The sequence below is a fragment of the Eleutherodactylus coqui genome, unplaced genomic scaffold (assembly GCF_035609145.1).
Source record: "Eleutherodactylus coqui strain aEleCoq1 unplaced genomic scaffold, aEleCoq1.hap1 HAP1_SCAFFOLD_284, whole genome shotgun sequence".
Lineage (NCBI taxonomy): Eukaryota > Metazoa > Chordata > Amphibia > Anura > Eleutherodactylidae > Eleutherodactylus > Eleutherodactylus coqui.
This window is the reverse complement of record NW_027102553.1, coordinates 86489-101992: the sequence shown is the minus strand read 5'-3', so window position 1 is coordinate 101992 and position 15504 is coordinate 86489. Positions and strand designations below refer to the sequence as shown.

Genomic DNA, 15504 nt, shown 5'->3' with positions numbered 1-15504 from the left:
TGTATGTATGGCGGGCGGGCAAAAAAGGCCTGCTGTATGTTTTTAAGTTCTTCGGATGACCATGCCGCTCTAATATTCTCCTTACTAGGGTCTACTAATGCTGGCCCAGGGGAAGGCAATAAAGCCCTATGGGGCCGAAGCCAATTTCCCTTATTTTAGGTTAAAAGTTTCCATCCGTCCCCACTGGAAATGCGGCCGGCCGAAGAGATCCCTCCAACCGACCGACCGACGCACCTTCAGAGACAAACTAGTGCTTGCTTCTAGTGTCATCGCCGGCTTAACCATCCTTTGTAGGGAGCTGACGAGTCCTGCAGTAGCAGCAGCAGCAGGCTCTGCAAGCCTAGGATGCGTGAGCACGGTGCAAGAGGAAGGACTGAGGGTGTGAGGCTGGGCGCGGTTGAGAAGGCGTGGGGCGGGGCTATGGAAAGTTTTAATAGCTCTCCCAGCTGCCTGGGTGCATTGTGGGTGCGCCCAGAGTGCTGGCTGAGCGTGTTGCCTCAAGCCTTGGAAGTGGAGTTGGGCGGGCCGGGCTACAGGTGAAACCCATTTCGGGTTATCGCTTCTCGGCCTTTTGGCTAAGATCAAGTGTAGTATCTGTTCTTATCAGTTTAATATCTGATACGTCCCCTATCTGGGGACCATATATTAAATGGATTTTTAGAACAGGGAGCTGGAAAAAGAGCTTGCTCTGTCCACTCCACGCATTGACCTGGTATTGCAGTACCTCCAGGACCGGTGCACCCCCTTTCCTACAGCAGTTTCCAAAAGCAGAAAAACAAAACCGACGAGCAAGAGGTGCAGCGCAGCTGTGGCGGCGGCTGCTGCTACCACCCAAGCACTTTGATTGACACTCAGCCCGTCTGCTCGCAACATTGTATCCACTGAGCAGCTGCGTCTGCCAGAGTGTGCACAGCACAGGTACAACTGGAAGCAAAACACACACACACACACCAGTTCATATGGCAGCCGCACTCTATAGTTCGTACCTACCGCTGCGCTAATAGCCAAGTTGGAAACATCGGGCAGGCACAGCGTATCCTGGCAGCCTGCGTCTGTATGCTCCACGTATTCGGGTCATGGGTGTATGTGCAGGGGGCCCGGAGCCCTAGGGGGCCCATAAAGTCTCTCTTCCCCACATTGTAAACCAATGCTATCAATGACGCTTTATAGTTTGGGGGCCCAGTTCCAGACTTTGTACTGGGGCCCCGCAGCTTCAAGTTACACCTCCGGATCAGGATAATGCTAGGCCATTCCAACCAGCCTGTGTGTGTGACCTGCAGTCGCTGGTAGTCGAAAAGCGGCCGGCCCCGGATGCGCGCTTCAGAGTGGACAGACAGCAGCGGACCCCCAATCACACAGGCCCAAGGCTTGCTATGTAGCACGGAATACCTCATTGGACTGCAGCACTCCACGCGGGCTGAGATACACGCTCCACGTGGGATGGGCAGTATTCGTCCATGAAGATCCAGGCCAACGTTTAGAGATGGAGCAACACTCGGGGAGCAAAGAACTCCAACGAACGGACGCCTACTTTACAAGGATGTATTGCTTTATTCAATGCATGGACACAGAAACAGTTCAACCGCTCGATTACAGACCGCAGTCAATACAGTAAAGAAAGAAATGTGTCTGTTTAATGTAAACTTGCATGGAGCTCGTTTGTCAGCCACTGACTGACTGAATGCTGAAACGTGGTCTGACGTTACATGCACCACCAGGGATAAGGCCTTGCCTATAAGCATTCCCCAGCTGGCAAAAACCGAACCTCCCTGCCTATTCCTCACCATGGAAGAACGGAACCTACCTTTTTTTTAAAAAAAGAAAGCCACAGCAGCAGCCAACTCGATTTTGGTAGGCCGCTGTCTCCCCCTTGTGTGCTGCATAAAAAATGCACTCCACTAAAAATAGCAATGATCCACGAAATAGAGCGTATGGAGAGAATGAGGCTTCCAGATGAGCCGTCAGGCTATGATAAATTGTATCACACCTGGGCGATATGGATAGATGCCCGGAGCTCACCCCTATTTACCAAGTGGTTACAGACAGGGACATGTGAGTAACACGTTTAAACCACAATCGTAAAGAGAAACAACAATTCCGGAGCCCGCCCCCCCCCCCCTTTTTGTTTTATTTTTTCTTTCTCCCGTGTCATAGATACCTACCCCCCCCTTACCCTCCCCTCATTCCCCTGTTTGTAGACCTTATAAAATATCACAGACAAACATGATATAGTTCAACTCGAAATTGATTTATTAAGTTTCATTGTCAAAGTTAATTTTACATTGCTTTGAGATAAGGCAAAAGTTTCCCCCCCTCCATGAAACCAATAAAACCTATATTGAATAAAATAAAAATGATGCAGTTACCGGTAGTTCTGCAGCTTCTTGGTGGAAATAAAGACCATCTCCCGTCTCCCAGCTGCAGCAGAGACTGACTGAAATGGCTGCCAAGCCCGGTATTAATGCTTCTAAATTGATGACATCACAAAGGAGTGACATCGTCAGCCTTCCAAACACCTGGCTCAATTGCATACAGTATGTATGTATGTATGCATGTATGTGAGTGAGTCTATCTATCTATCTATCTATCTATCTATCTATCTTTATTAATTATGTAGAATATAGATATGGATTATTTCTAAATTACAGATTTTGTAGATATAGATTAAAGATAGATTTAAGATTGTGTGTGTGTGTGTGTGTGTGTGTGTGTGTGTGTGTGTGTGTGTGTGTGTGTGTGTGTGTGTGTATATATAATGTATATATGTAAAAAAAAATATAAAATCTGTAGTTATGTATGTATGTATGTATGGCGGGCGGGCAAAAAAGGCCTGCTGTATGTTTTTAAGTTCTTCGGATGACCATGCCGCTCTAATATTCTCCTTACTAGGGTCTACTAATGCTGGCCCAGGGGAAGGCAATAAAGCCCTATGGGGCCGAAGCCAATTTCCCTTATTTTAGGTTAAAAGTTTCCATCCGTCCCCACTGGAAATGCGGCCGGCCGAAGAGATCCCTCCAACCGACCGACCGACGCACCTTCAGAGACAAACTAGTGCTTGCTTCTAGTGTCATCGCCGGCTTAACCATCCTTTGTAGGGAGCTGACGAGTCCTGCAGTAGCAGCAGCAGCAGGCTCTGCAAGCCTAGGATGCGTGAGCACGGTGCAAGAGGAAGGACTGAGGGTGTGAGGCTGGGCGCGGTTGAGAAGGCGTGGGGCGGGGCTATGGAAAGTTTTAATAGCTCTCCCAGCTGCCTGGGTGCATTGTGGGTGCGCCCAGAGTGCTGGCTGAGCGTGTTGCCTCAAGCCTTGGAAGTGGAGTTGGGCGGGCCGGGCTACAGGTGAAACCCATTTCGGGTTATCGCTTCTCGGCCTTTTGGCTAAGATCAAGTGTAGTATCTGTTCTTATCAGTTTAATATCTGATACGTCCCCTATCTGGGGACCATATATTAAATGGATTTTTAGAACAGGGAGCTGGAAAAAGAGCTTGCTCTGTCCACTCCACGCATTGACCTGGTATTGCAGTACCTCCAGGACCGGTGCACCCCCTTTCCTACAGCAGTTTCCAAAAGCAGAAAAACAAAACCGACGAGCAAGAGGTGCAGCGCAGCTGTGGCGGCGGCTGCTGCTACCACCCAAGCACTTTGATTGACACTCAGCCCGTCTGCTCGCAACATTGTATCCACTGAGCAGCTGCGTCTGCCAGAGTGTGCACAGCACAGGTACAACTGGAAGCAAAACACACACACACACACACACCAGTTCATATGGCAGCCGCACTCTATAGTTCGTACCTACCGCTGCGCTAATAGCCAAGTTGGAAACATCGGGCAGGCACAGCGTATCCTGGCAGCCTGCGTCTGTATGCTCCACGTATTCGGGTCATGGGTGTATGTGCAGGGGGCCCGGAGCCCTAGGGGGCCCATAAAGTCTCTCTTCCCCACATTGTAAACCAATGCTATCAATGACGCTTTATAGTTTGGGGGCCCAGTTCCAGACTTTGTACTGGGGCCCCGCAGCTTCAAGTTACACCTCCGGATCAGGATAATGCTAGGCCATTCCAACCAGCCTGTGTGTGTGACCTGCAGTCGCTGGTAGTCGAAAAGCGGCCGGCCCCGGATGCGCGCTTCAGAGTGGACAGACAGCAGCGGACCCCCAATCACACAGGCCCAAGGCTTGCTATGTAGCACGGAATACCTCATTGGACTGCAGCACTCCACGCGGGCTGAGATACACGCTCCACGTGGGATGGGCAGTATTCGTCCATGAAGATCCAGGCCAACGTTTAGAGATGGAGCAACACTCGGGGAGCAAAGAACTCCAACGAACGGACGCCTACTTTACAAGGATGTATTGCTTTATTCAATGCATGGACACAGAAACAGTTCAACCGCTCGATTACAGACCGCAGTCAATACAGTAAAGAAAGAAATGTGTCTGTTTAATGTAAACTTGCATGGAGCTCGTTTGTCAGCCACTGACTGACTGAATGCTGAAACGTGGTCTGACGTTACATGCACCACCAGGGATAAGGCCTTGCCTATAAGCATTCCCCAGCTGGCAAAAACCGAACCTCCCTGCCTATTCCTCACCATGGAAGAACGGAACCTACCTTTTTTTTAAAAAAAGAAAGCCACAGCAGCAGCCAACTCGATTTTGGTAGGCCGCTGTCTCCCCCTTGTGTGCTGCATAAAAAATGCACTCCACTAAAAATAGCAATGATCCACGAAATAGAGCGTATGGAGAGAATGAGGCTTCCAGATGAGCCGTCAGGCTATGATAAATTGTATCACACCTGGGCGATATGGATAGATGCCCGGAGCTCACCCCTATTTACCAAGTGGTTACAGACAGGGACATGTGAGTAACACGTTTAAACCACAATCGTAAAGAGAAACAACAATTCCGGAGCCCGCCCCCCCCCCCCTTTTTGTTTTATTTTTTCTTTCTCCCGTGTCATAGATACCTACCCCCCCCTTACCCTCCCCTCATTCCCCTGTTTGTAGACCTTATAAAATATCACAGACAAACATGATATAGTTCAACTCGAAATTGATTTATTAAGTTTCATTGTCAAAGTTAATTTTACATTGCTTTGAGATAAGGCAAAAGTTTCCCCCCCTCCATGAAACCAATAAAACCTATATTGAATAAAATAAAAATGATGCAGTTACCGGTAGTTCTGCAGCTTCTTGGTGGAAATAAAGACCATCTCCCGTCTCCCAGCTGCAGCAGAGACTGACTGAAATGGCTGCCAAGCCCGGTATTAATGCTTCTAAATTGATGACATCACAAAGGAGTGACATCGTCAGCCTTCCAAACATCTGGCTCAATTGCATACAGTATGTATGTATGTATGCATGTATGTGAGTGAGTCTATCTATCTATCTATCTATCTATCTATCTATCTATCTTTATTAATTATGTAGAATATAGATATGGATTATTTCTAAATTACAGATTTTGTAGATATAGATTAAAGATAGATTTAAGATTGTGTGTGTGTGTGTGTGTGTGTGTGTGTGTGTGTGTGTGTGTGTGTGTGTGTGTGTGTGTATATATAATGTATATATGTAAAAAAAAATATAAAATCTGTAGTTATGTATGTATGTATGTATGGCGGGCGGGCAAAAAAGGCCTGCTGTATGTTTTTAAGTTCTTCGGATGACCATGCCGCTCTAATATTCTCCTTACTAGGGTCTACTAATGCTGGCCCAGGGGAAGGCAATAAAGCCCTATGGGGCCGAAGCCAATTTCCCTTATTTTAGGTTAAAAGTTTCCATCCGTCCCCACTGGAAATGCGGCCGGCCGAAGAGATCCCTCCAACCGACCGACCGACGCACCTTCAGAGACAAACTAGTGCTTGCTTCTAGTGTCATCGCCGGCTTAACCATCCTTTGTAGGGAGCTGACGAGTCCTGCAGTAGCAGCAGCAGCAGGCTCTGCAAGCCTAGGATGCGTGAGCACGGTGCAAGAGGAAGGACTGAGGGTGTGAGGCTGGGCGCGGTTGAGAAGGCGTGGGGCGGGGCTATGGAAAGTTTTAATAGCTCTCCCAGCTGCCTGGGTGCATTGTGGGTGCGCCCAGAGTGCTGGCTGAGCGTGTTGCCTCAAGCCTTGGAAGTGGAGTTGGGCGGGCCGGGCTACAGGTGAAACCCATTTCGGGTTATCGCTTCTCGGCCTTTTGGCTAAGATCAAGTGTAGTATCTGTTCTTATCAGTTTAATATCTGATACGTCCCCTATCTGGGGACCATATATTAAATGGATTTTTAGAACAGGGAGCTGGAAAAAGAGCTTGCTCTGTCCACTCCACGCATTGACCTGGTATTGCAGTACCTCCAGGACCGGTGCACCCCCTTTCCTACAGCAGTTTCCAAAAGCAGAAAAACAAAACCGACGAGCAAGAGGTGCAGCGCAGCTGTGGCGGCGGCTGCTGCTACCACCCAAGCACTTTGATTGACACTCAGCCCGTCTGCTCGCAACATTGTATCCACTGAGCAGCTGCGTCTGCCAGAGTGTGCACAGCACAGGTACAACTGGAAGCAAAACACACACACACACACACACCAGTTCATATGGCAGCCGCACTCTATAGTTCGTACCTACCGCTGCGCTAATAGCCAAGTTGGAAACATCGGGCAGGCACAGCGTATCCTGGCAGCCTGCGTCTGTATGCTCCACGTATTCGGGTCATGGGTGTATGTGCAGGGGGCCCGGAGCCCTAGGGGGCCCATAAAGTCTCTCTTCCCCACATTGTAAACCAATGCTATCAATGACGCTTTATAGTTTGGGGGCCCAGTTCCAGACTTTGTACTGGGGCCCCGCAGCTTCAAGTTACACCTCCGGATCAGGATAATGCTAGGCCATTCCAACCAGCCTGTGTGTGTGACCTGCAGTCGCTGGTAGTCGAAAAGCGGCCGGCCCCGGATGCGCGCTTCAGAGTGGACAGACAGCAGCGGACCCCCAATCACACAGGCCCAAGGCTTGCTATGTAGCACGGAATACCTCATTGGACTGCAGCACTCCACGCGGGCTGAGATACACGCTCCACGTGGGATGGGCAGTATTCGTCCATGAAGATCCAGGCCAACGTTTAGAGATGGAGCAACACTCGGGGAGCAAAGAACTCCAACGAACGGACGCCTACTTTACAAGGATGTATTGCTTTATTCAATGCATGGACACAGAAACAGTTCAACCGCTCGATTACAGACCGCAGTCAATACAGTAAAGAAAGAAATGTGTCTGTTTAATGTAAACTTGCATGGAGCTCGTTTGTCAGCCACTGACTGACTGAATGCTGAAACGTGGTCTGACGTTACATGCACCACCAGGGATAAGGCCTTGCCTATAAGCATTCCCCAGCTGGCAAAAACCGAACCTCCCTGCCTATTCCTCACCATGGAAGAACGGAACCTACCTTTTTTTTAAAAAAAGAAAGCCACAGCAGCAGCCAACTCGATTTTGGTAGGCCGCTGTCTCCCCCTTGTGTGCTGCATAAAAAATGCACTCCACTAAAAATAGCAATGATCCACGAAATAGAGCGTATGGAGAGAATGAGGCTTCCAGATGAGCCGTCAGGCTATGATAAATTGTATCACACCTGGGCGATATGGATAGATGCCCGGAGCTCACCCCTATTTACCAAGTGGTTACAGACAGGGACATGTGAGTAACACGTTTAAACCACAATCGTAAAGAGAAACAACAATTCCGGAGCCCGCCCCCCCCCCCCTTTTTGTTTTATTTTTTCTTTCTCCCGTGTCATAGATACCTACCCCCCCCTTACCCTCCCCTCATTCCCCTGTTTGTAGACCTTATAAAATATCACAGACAAACATGATATAGTTCAACTCGAAATTGATTTATTAAGTTTCATTGTCAAAGTTAATTTTACATTGCTTTGAGATAAGGCAAAAGTTTCCCCCCCTCCATGAAACCAATAAAACCTATATTGAATAAAATAAAAATGATGCAGTTACCGGTAGTTCTGCAGCTTCTTGGTGGAAATAAAGACCATCTCCCGTCTCCCAGCTGCAGCAGAGACTGACTGAAATGGCTGCCAAGCCCGGTATTAATGCTTCTAAATTGATGACATCACAAAGGAGTGACATCGTCAGCCTTCCAAACACCTGGCTCAATTGCATACAGTATGTATGTATGTATGCATGTATGTGAGTGAGTCTATCTATCTATCTATCTATCTATCTATCTATCTATCTATTATTAATTATGTAGAATATAGATATGGATTATTTCTAAATTACAGATTTTGTAGATATAGATTAAAGATAGATTTAAGATTGTGTGTGTGTGTGTGTGTGTGTGTGTGTGTGTGTGTGTGTGTGTGTGTGTGTGTGTGTGTATATATAATGTATATATGTAAAAAAAAATATAAAATCTGTAGTTATGTATGTATGTATGTATGGCGGGCGGGCAAAAAAGGCCTGCTGTATGTTTTTAAGTTCTTCGGATGACCATGCCGCTCTAATATTCTCCTTACTAGGGTCTACTAATGCTGGCCCAGGGGAAGGCAATAAAGCCCTATGGGGCCGAAGCCAATTTCCCTTATTTTAGGTTAAAAGTTTCCATCCGTCCCCACTGGAAATGCGGCCGGCCGAAGAGATCCCTCCAACCGACCGACCGACGCACCTTCAGAGACAAACTAGTGCTTGCTTCTAGTGTCATCGCCGGCTTAACCATCCTTTGTAGGGAGCTGACGAGTCCTGCAGTAGCAGCAGCAGCAGGCTCTGCAAGCCTAGGATGCGTGAGCACGGTGCAAGAGGAAGGACTGAGGGTGTGAGGCTGGGCGCGGTTGAGAAGGCGTGGGGCGGGGCTATGGAAAGTTTTAATAGCTCTCCCAGCTGCCTGGGTGCATTGTGGGTGCGCCCAGAGTGCTGGCTGAGCGTGTTGCCTCAAGCCTTGGAAGTGGAGTTGGGCGGGCCGGGCTACAGGTGAAACCCATTTCGGGTTATCGCTTCTCGGCCTTTTGGCTAAGATCAAGTGTAGTATCTGTTCTTATCAGTTTAATATCTGATACGTCCCCTATCTGGGGACCATATATTAAATGGATTTTTAGAACAGGGAGCTGGAAAAAGAGCTTGCTCTGTCCACTCCACGCATTGACCTGGTATTGCAGTACCTCCAGGACCGGTGCACCCCCTTTCCTACAGCAGTTTCCAAAAGCAGAAAAACAAAACCGACGAGCAAGAGGTGCAGCGCAGCTGTGGCGGCGGCTGCTGCTACCACCCAAGCACTTTGATTGACACTCAGCCCGTCTGCTCGCAACATTGTATCCACTGAGCAGCTGCGTCTGCCAGAGTGTGCACAGCACAGGTACAACTGGAAGCAAAACACACACACACACACACACCAGTTCATATGGCAGCCGCACTCTATAGTTCGTACCTACCGCTGCGCTAATAGCCAAGTTGGAAACATCGGGCAGGCACAGCGTATCCTGGCAGCCTGCGTCTGTATGCTCCACGTATTCGGGTCATGGGTGTATGTGCAGGGGGCCCGGAGCCCTAGGGGGCCCATAAAGTCTCTCTTCCCCACATTGTAAACCAATGCTATCAATGACGCTTTATAGTTTGGGGGCCCAGTTCCAGACTTTGTACTGGGGCCCCGCAGCTTCAAGTTACACCTCCGGATCAGGATAATGCTAGGCCATTCCAACCAGCCTGTGTGTGTGACCTGCAGTCGCTGGTAGTCGAAAAGCGGCCGGCCCCGGATGCGCGCTTCAGAGTGGACAGACAGCAGCGGACCCCCAATCACACAGGCCCAAGGCTTGCTATGTAGCACGGAATACCTCATTGGACTGCAGCACTCCACGCGGGCTGAGATACACGCTCCACGTGGGATGGGCAGTATTCGTCCATGAAGATCCAGGCCAACGTTTAGAGATGGAGCAACACTCGGGGAGCAAAGAACTCCAACGAACGGACGCCTACTTTACAAGGATGTATTGCTTTATTCAATGCATGGACACAGAAACAGTTCAACCGCTCGATTACAGACCGCAGTCAATACAGTAAAGAAAGAAATGTGTCTGTTTAATGTAAACTTGCATGGAGCTCGTTTGTCAGCCACTGACTGACTGAATGCTGAAACGTGGTCTGACGTTACATGCACCACCAGGGATAAGGCCTTGCCTATAAGCATTCCCCAGCTGGCAAAAACCGAACCTCCCTGCCTATTCCTCACCATGGAAGAACGGAACCTACCTTTTTTTTAAAAAAAGAAAGCCACAGCAGCAGCCAACTCGATTTTGGTAGGCCGCTGTCTCCCCCTTGTGTGCTGCATAAAAAATGCACTCCACTAAAAATAGCAATGATCCACGAAATAGAGCGTATGGAGAGAATGAGGCTTCCAGATGAGCCGTCAGGCTATGATAAATTGTATCACACCTGGGCGATATGGATAGATGCCCGGAGCTCACCCCTATTTACCAAGTGGTTACAGACAGGGACATGTGAGTAACACGTTTAAACCACAATCGTAAAGAGAAACAACAATTCCGGAGCCCGCCCCCCCCCCCCCTTTTTGTTTTATTTTTTCTTTCTCCCGTGTCATAGATACCTACCCCCCCCTTACCCTCCCCTCATTCCCCTGTTTGTAGACCTTATAAAATATCACAGACAAACATGATATAGTTCAACTCGAAATTGATTTATTAAGTTTCATTGTCAAAGTTAATTTTACATTGCTTTGAGATAAGGCAAAAGTTTCCCCCCCTCCATGAAACCAATAAAACCTATATTGAATAAAATAAAAATGATGCAGTTACCGGTAGTTCTGCAGCTTCTTGGTGGAAATAAAGACCATCTCCCGTCTCCCAGCTGCAGCAGAGACTGACTGAAATGGCTGCCAAGCCCGGTATTAATGCTTCTAAATTGATGACATCACAAAGGAGTGACATCGTCAGCCTTCCAAACACCTGGCTCAATTGCATACAGTATGTATGTATGTATGCATGTATGTGAGTGAGTCTATCTATCTATCTATCTATCTATCTATCTTTATTAATTATGTAGAATATAGATATGGATTATTTCTAAATTACAGATTTTGTAGATATAGATTAAAGATAGATTTTTAAGATTGTGTGTGTGTGTGTGTGTGTGTGTGTGTGTGTGTGTGTGTGTGTGTGTGTGTGTGTGTATATATAATGTATATATGTAAAAAAAAATATAAAATCTGTAGTTATGTATGTATGTATGTATGGCGGGCGGGCAAAAAAGGCCTGCTGTATGTTTTTAAGTTCTTCGGATGACCATGCCGCTCTAATATTCTCCTTACTAGGGTCTACTAATGCTGGCCCAGGGGAAGGCAATAAAGCCCTATGGGGCCGAAGCCAATTTCCCTTATTTTAGGTTAAAAGTTTCCATCCGTCCCCACTGGAAATGCGGCCGGCCGAAGAGATCCCTCCAACCGACCGACCGACGCACCTTCAGAGACAAACTAGTGCTTGCTTCTAGTGTCATCGCCGGCTTAACCATCCTTTGTAGGGAGCTGACGAGTCCTGCAGTAGCAGCAGCAGCAGGCTCTGCAAGCCTAGGATGCGTGAGCACGGTGCAAGAGGAAGGACTGAGGGTGTGAGGCTGGGCGCGGTTGAGAAGGCGTGGGGCGGGGCTATGGAAAGTTTTAATAGCTCTCCCAGCTGCCTGGGTGCATTGTGGGTGCGCCCAGAGTGCTGGCTGAGCGTGTTGCCTCAAGCCTTGGAAGTGGAGTTGGGCGGGCCGGGCTACAGGTGAAACCCATTTCGGGTTATCGCTTCTCGGCCTTTTGGCTAAGATCAAGTGTAGTATCTGTTCTTATCAGTTTAATATCTGATACGTCCCCTATCTGGGGACCATATATTAAATGGATTTTTAGAACAGGGAGCTGGAAAAAGAGCTTGCTCTGTCCACTCCACGCATTGACCTGGTATTGCAGTACCTCCAGGACCGGTGCACCCCCTTTCCTACAGCAGTTTCCAAAAGCAGAAAAACAAAACCGACGAGCAAGAGGTGCAGCGCAGCTGTGGCGGCGGCTGCTGCTACCACCCAAGCACTTTGATTGACACTCAGCCCGTCTGCTCGCAACATTGTATCCACTGAGCAGCTGCGTCTGCCAGAGTGTGCACAGCACAGGTACAACTGGAAGCAAAACACACACACACACACACACCAGTTCATATGGCAGCCGCACTCTATAGTTCGTACCTACCGCTGCGCTAATAGCCAAGTTGGAAACATCGGGCAGGCACAGCGTATCCTGGCAGCCTGCGTCTGTATGCTCCACGTATTCGGGTCATGGGTGTATGTGCAGGGGGCCCGGAGCCCTAGGGGGCCCATAAAGTCTCTCTTCCCCACATTGTAAACCAATGCTATCAATGACGCTTTATAGTTTGGGGGCCCAGTTCCAGACTTTGTACTGGGGCCCCGCAGCTTCAAGTTACACCTCCGGATCAGGATAATGCTAGGCCATTCCAACCAGCCTGTGTGTGTGACCTGCAGTCGCTGGTAGTCGAAAAGCGGCCGGCCCCGGATGCGCGCTTCAGAGTGGACAGACAGCAGCGGACCCCCAATCACACAGGCCCAAGGCTTGCTATGTAGCACGGAATACCTCATTGGACTGCAGCACTCCACGCGGGCTGAGATACACGCTCCACGTGGGATGGGCAGTATTCGTCCATGAAGATCCAGGCCAACGTTTAGAGATGGAGCAACACTCGGGGAGCAAAGAACTCCAACGAACGGACGCCTACTTTACAAGGATGTATTGCTTTATTCAATGCATGGACACAGAAACAGTTCAACCGCTCGATTACAGACCGCAGTCAATACAGTAAAGAAAGAAATGTGTCTGTTTAATGTAAACTTGCATGGAGCTCGTTTGTCAGCCACTGACTGACTGAATGCTGAAACGTGGTCTGACGTTACATGCACCACCAGGGATAAGGCCTTGCCTATAAGCATTCCCCAGCTGGCAAAAACCGAACCTCCCTGCCTATTCCTCACCATGGAAGAACGGAACCTACCTTTTTTTTAAAAAAAGAAAGCCACAGCAGCAGCCAACTCGATTTTGGTAGGCCGCTGTCTCCCCCTTGTGTGCTGCATAAAAAATGCACTCCACTAAAAATAGCAATGATCCACGAAATAGAGCGTATGGAGAGAATGAGGCTTCCAGATGAGCCGTCAGGCTATGATAAATTGTATCACACCTGGGCGATATGGATAGATGCCCGGAGCTCACCCCTATTTACCAAGTGGTTACAGACAGGGACATGTGAGTAACACGTTTAAACCACAATCGTAAAGAGAAACAACAATTCCGGAGCCCGCCCCCCCCCCCCTTTTTGTTTTATTTTTTCTTTCTCCCGTGTCATAGATACCTACCCCCCCCTTACCCTCCCCTCATTCCCCTGTTTGTAGACCTTATAAAATATCACAGACAAACATGATATAGTTCAACTCGAAATTGATTTATTAAGTTTCATTGTCAAAGTTAATTTTACATTGCTTTGAGATAAGGCAAAAGTTTCCCCCCCTCCATGAAACCAATAAAACCTATATTGAATAAAATAAAAATGATGCAGTTACCGGTAGTTCTGCAGCTTCTTGGTGGAAATAAAGACCATCTCCCGTCTCCCAGCTGCAGCAGAGACTGACTGAAATGGCTGCCAAGCCCGGTATTAATGCTTCTAAATTGATGACATCACAAAGGAGTGACATCGTCAGCCTTCCAAACACCTGGCTCAATTGCATACAGTATGTATGTATGTATGCATGTATGTGAGTGAGTCTATCTATCTATCTATCTATCTATCTATCTATCTATTATTAATTATGTAGAATATAGATATGGATTATTTCTAAATTACAGATTTTGTAGATATAGATTAAAGATAGATTTAAGATTGTGTGTGTGTGTGTGTGTGTGTGTGTGTGTGTGTGTGTGTGTGTGTGTGTGTGTGTATATATAATGTATATATGTAAAAAAAAATATAAAATCTGTAGTTATGTATGTATGTATGTATGGCGGGCGGGCAAAAAAGGCCTGCTGTATGTTTTTAAGTTCTTCGGATGACCATGCCGCTCTAATATTCTCCTTACTAGGGTCTACTAATGCTGGCCCAGGGGAAGGCAATAAAGCCCTATGGGGCCGAAGCCAATTTCCCTTATTTTAGGTTAAAAGTTTCCATCCGTCCCCACTGGAAATGCGGCCGGCCGAAGAGATCCCTCCAACCGACCGACCGACGCACCTTCAGAGACAAACTAGTGCTTGCTTCTAGTGTCATCGCCGGCTTAACCATCCTTTGTAGGGAGCTGACGAGTCCTGCAGTAGCAGCAGCAGCAGGCTCTGCAAGCCTAGGATGCGTGAGCACGGTGCAAGAGGAAGGACTGAGGGTGTGAGGCTGGGCGCGGTTGAGAAGGCGTGGGGCGGGGCTATGGAAAGTTTTAATAGCTCTCCCAGCTGCCTGGGTGCATTGTGGGTGCGCCCAGAGTGCTGGCTGAGCGTGTTGCCTCAAGCCTTGGAAGTGGAGTTGGGCGGGCCGGGCTACAGGTGAAACCCATTTCGGGTTATCGCTTCTCGGCCTTTTGGCTAAGATCAAGTGTAGTATCTGTTCTTATCAGTTTAATATCTGATACGTCCCCTATCTGGGGACCATATATTAAATGGATTTTTAGAACAGGGAGCTGGAAAAAGAGCTTGCTCTGTCCACTCCACGCATTGACCTGGTATTGCAGTACCTCCAGGACCGGTGCACCCCCTTTCCTACAGCAGTTTCCAAAAGCAGAAAAACAAAACCGACGAGCAAGAGGTGCAGCGCAGCTGTGGCGGCGGCTGCTGCTACCACCCAAGCACTTTGATTGACACTCAGCCCGTCTGCTCGCAACATTGTATCCACTGAGCAGCTGCGTCTGCCAGAGTGTGCACAGCACAGGTACAACTGGAAGCAAAACACACACACACACACACACCAGTTCATATGGCAGCCGCACTCTATAGTTCGTACCTACCGCTGCGCTAATAGCCAAGTTGGAAACATCGGGCAGGCACAGCGTATCCTGGCAGCCTGCGTCTGTATGCTCCACGTATTCGGGTCATGGGTGTATGTGCAGGGGGCCCGGAGCCCTAGGGGGCCCATAAAGTCTCTCTTCCCCACATTGTAAACCAATGCTATCAATGACGCTTTATAGTTTGGGGGCCCAGTTCCAGACTTTGTACTGGGGCCCCGCAGCTTCAAGTTACACCTCCGGATCAGGATAATGCTAGGCCATTCCAACCAGCCTGTGTGTGTGACCTGCAGTCGCTGGTAGTCGAAAAGCGGCCGGCCCCGGATGCGCGCTTCAGAGTGGACAGACAGCAGCGGACCCCCAATCACACAGGCCCAAGGCTTGCTATGTAGCACGGAATACCTCATTGGACTGCAGCACTCCACGCGGGCTGAGATACACGCTCCACGTGGGATGGGCAGTATTCGTCCATGAAGATCCAGGCCAACGTTTAGAGATGGAGCAA

The 15504-nt window shown here is 48.6% G+C and overlaps 6 non-coding genes across 6 annotated transcripts; all 6 read left to right on the top strand.

Annotated features, from left to right (window-relative positions):
• The first annotated feature begins 555 nt into the window (after positions 1 to 555).
• LOC136604781 (U2 spliceosomal RNA) lies at positions 556 to 746 on the top strand. Its single transcript, XR_010789879.1, has one exon. It is a non-coding gene; the product is annotated as a U2 spliceosomal RNA (small nuclear RNA).
• A 2610-nt stretch (positions 747 to 3356) lies between these two features.
• LOC136604779 (U2 spliceosomal RNA) lies at positions 3357 to 3547 on the top strand. Its single transcript, XR_010789878.1, has one exon. It is a non-coding gene; the product is annotated as a U2 spliceosomal RNA (small nuclear RNA).
• Positions 3548 to 6161: 2614 nt separating this feature from the next.
• LOC136604778 (U2 spliceosomal RNA) lies at positions 6162 to 6352 on the top strand. Its single transcript, XR_010789877.1, has one exon. It is a non-coding gene; the product is annotated as a U2 spliceosomal RNA (small nuclear RNA).
• A 2615-nt stretch (positions 6353 to 8967) lies between these two features.
• Positions 8968 to 9158, top strand: LOC136604777 (U2 spliceosomal RNA). Its single transcript, XR_010789876.1, has one exon. It is a non-coding gene; the product is annotated as a U2 spliceosomal RNA (small nuclear RNA).
• A 2607-nt stretch (positions 9159 to 11765) lies between these two features.
• Positions 11766 to 11956, top strand: LOC136604776 (U2 spliceosomal RNA). The gene has a single exon (XR_010789875.1). It is a non-coding gene; the product is annotated as a U2 spliceosomal RNA (small nuclear RNA).
• Positions 11957 to 14563: 2607 nt separating this feature from the next.
• Positions 14564 to 14754, top strand: LOC136604775 (U2 spliceosomal RNA). Its single transcript, XR_010789874.1, has one exon. It is a non-coding gene; the product is annotated as a U2 spliceosomal RNA (small nuclear RNA).
• Positions 14755 to 15504: the final 750 nt, after the last annotated feature.